Here is a 3,588-nt window from a genome sequence, read left to right as displayed (position 1 = left end):
CGTGTCCATACAAAGCGATAGTTTTTATCTTTAGCAATCCCTCTCGTTCGAGCAAACAAGGCCTTATTAGCCGACGTCAGATGATCATTAACGAAACAGCTCTCCCCCACCCCCTCAATATGCAAACCCTGTCGACAACCAGGTACGGACTTCCTTTTTTAATAATAAACAAACTTTATTGCCATAAAAGAACAAAGGAAAATTGTACATTATTATAATTATCCTGTATTAGCGGCGGTAGTGTAACAAAAAAAAAGCAAAGATGATTATAACAATGACAGTGGAAAACAAATCATAAATTCAATTCTGACAAACGGAACGATTTATCGCCAAAGACGATATCTTCCAATCGACCCAGTCTAAACTATATTACAATGATACCACCAGATATACAGAATAGTAAGTAATTAAGGCACGCATAATTAACCAAAAGCGAGAAAAAAAAACAAACAACAAAAAGGAGGGAAGAAAAGTGTAAGAAATGTACAGAGTAACAAAGCAGAAAAGAAAGAAGGTGAATAAGGAACATAGGAAAGAAAGTAGAAAAGAAGAAAAGGAAGTAAAATATTACAAGATCGCAATTTGACGGGAGAAGAGGAAATGTGTAAGACAAGTCTTGAAAGATGACAGGGTTGGAGCGTTTCTAATATCCATGGGGAGACCATTCCAGAGGGACATGGCGTACAGCGTAAATGACCTGTGGTATAAATTCGTATGATGTATTGGGAATAGAAGAATTAAGTCCGATTGCGAACGAGTGGGACGCTCGTGTGATGATAAGAATTTAAAATTATTAAATAAGTACTGTGGACTCTGAGTCTTAATAATCTTATAGAGACTTGTTAACACACGGAAGGACCGACGGTTTACGTACAAACGTGCAAACGTAAGTTATTGCGGTAAGGAGTAATATGACAATATTTCCCAAGATCGAATATAAAACGTATGCAATTATTTTGTAATCTCTGGAGTTTATTACACAAAGATATCGGCAGGTCAGTACAAACCGTATCCGCATAATCAAGATGTGGAACAATCAGCGAATAACAGAGGTTGCGTCGAACGTAAGGTGGAAGAAAACACTTAAATTTACGGAGGGAGTGGAAACAAGAGTAAACCCTCTTACAAATCGCCTGAACCTGGGGGCGCCAAGACAGTGCAGAGTCCATCATAACTCCAAGATTCTTAATTACATCCGAAAATTTAATGACGGTGTCACCAAGTAGAAGTTGCGAGTTAGCAAAAGTGGCCACCCTGCTCCGTAGAGGATTTGTACCAAATATTATGGCTTGGGTCTTTTTAGCATTGAGCTTCAAACCGTATAGTTTAGACCACTCAAGCACTCTCGCAAGATCATTATTAATTCGCTCAATAGCTTGAGGAAAGTCATCAACTGTTGTATCGGTATAGATCTGCAGGTCATCCGCGTAAAGATGAAAATTTGAAGAAATAACCTTGGTGACACTATCAATGAAGATAGAAAACAGCAACGGACCGAGAACACTGCCCTGGGGCACACCACAAGAAAGCTCAAAGCGGTTGGAAAAGGTTGAATTGGCACGGACACACCGTGTGCGATGCGAAAGATATGAATGAAACCATGAAAGACTCGAGGAAGAAAAACCAATAGATGAAAGTATAGAAAGAAGAAGATCGTAATCGACAGAGTCGAAGGCTTTGCTGAAATCAAGTAGAACCAAAATAGTGAGACGACGGTTATCACAGGCAAGTCTTATATCATCCGTGATCTTGATCAAGGAAGTAGTAGTACTACGACCCCGTCGGAAACCAGACTGTTGATTTGTTGATTGCCGCCGCCAAAAAATCATCGTGCTTTAGGCGGCTGCAAAACCGCATCACTATGGCCAGTGGAGCTTTATTTTGCTTATCAAAGTGTGGAACACGATGAATGGCATCAACGTCTGTCGATGAGAATTGGACTCCTACATGTTTGGCAATGTTGTCTACAATAGACAAGAGATTTTCATTTTCACGTTGGGGAACACCATAAATTTCAACATTACTCCTACGGGAGTACTGCTCAACCTCATCCAGCCTCGCAGTCAAACTCGCTACCTGCTCTCGTAAGGGGCTATTTTCAGTGGTTAACTGATCAACAATTTTTATCTTTCCATTGAACGATTCAAGCAATTTTTCAAAATCACTAATCCGGTTGCTACAGGAATTTACAGAATCAAGTAAGCTATCGTGCTTACTCCGCATTTCAGTACGCATCTCCTTAACCATGTCATATACGGATTCTAATGTGACGGTTACAGGGCGAAGTTGATTAGGTGGCGCAATTGAGCTACGGCGTTGCGGGGGCCGTTGTGGCGATCGACAGACGCTGCATCTCCACGAAGCGCCCGGTACGGACAGCAACGCTTGCGATGCACTGTCCAAGTCCGTACATTTCAAGTGATACCACGTATCGCAAGTCTCACAATGAATGCCAGGACCTGATTTTCTCCCCACCAATTGATGACACGCTCCGCACTTCGATGCCGGCATAATGGCCAATTTATCACACCACAGGACGGAAAAATTACCCAAAAATAAATTTCGAATTTACTCACGTTACTTACTTGTTAACTGACAAGGGAAGTATCAGAACTGTCCCTCACCGATTTTGTTGAAATTTGGTACAGCGATAGTATGGCCAAAAATAAGGTTTACGTATTTTTTTATACGTGCTAATAAAGCCCCTGGGGCGAGTTATAAGGGTTGGAAATCGGGGCGAAATATATATATTCGCTTATAGGCTAAAAACGAAAATAATGTAAACGAAATGTGGTAAATGTAAAATGATATTCATTTTCAAAGAGTTTTCCATTGATATATCACACATATATCTGAGGGCTTCAGGGGGTAAACTACCGCTAGTTTTTTGGAATATTTTAAAAACTACTCTGTCGATTTTGGCGATATTATGTGCCTTTATAGTACATTTAAAAATATTAATGACGTGTTTTTTCTTATTTGCCTCTGACCATCCCCTGCAAAGTTACGGGGTATGATAGATAACCCTTTTCCTTAAGAATAATGTGATAAACTGTTACACTTTTGAACAATATTTTGAAGAAAACCATAAATTAGTTGTAAATTAAGATTTACGCAGTAAAATAAACCCTATACGACATTAAGGGGTGGCTGGGGTCGGTACCCCTAGCCACACCAAAAATTAAATTTTTTTGCGAAAATTGTTTGTCGATTTTGGTGTAATTTACCACGATGATTTTTTTATACGTTAGGTAGTACTATTGTAAGAACTTACAAGGGTTAGAAGTGTGGGGTAGAAAATATACTTTCGCTAATAACTTTCATACTCCTACAGAAAAAGCTTTTTTATCCTTATTCTATTTAAATAACACAAAAGTTAGGATAATTATATAGATATTTATTAATAATGAGTTAAAAAGCAACTGAAAAAAATGGTTAAGTATCACAAATTGTATTCTACATTGTTAGTTTAGTTTTTTTTAAATTTATTTTTATTTAATTTATTTTAATCATTGTTTCTATCAGTTGTGTTCAATCTGAGGGTAATAAATACAATGTTCAAAGCAGATAATATATTCCTTTTAGCAT

Source organism: Onthophagus taurus, chromosome 3 (assembly GCF_036711975.1).
Source record: "Onthophagus taurus isolate NC chromosome 3, IU_Otau_3.0, whole genome shotgun sequence".
NCBI lineage: Eukaryota > Metazoa > Arthropoda > Insecta > Coleoptera > Scarabaeidae > Onthophagus > Onthophagus taurus.
The sequence above is the reverse complement of the archived record's forward strand: the minus strand, read 5'-3'. Positions refer to the sequence as shown.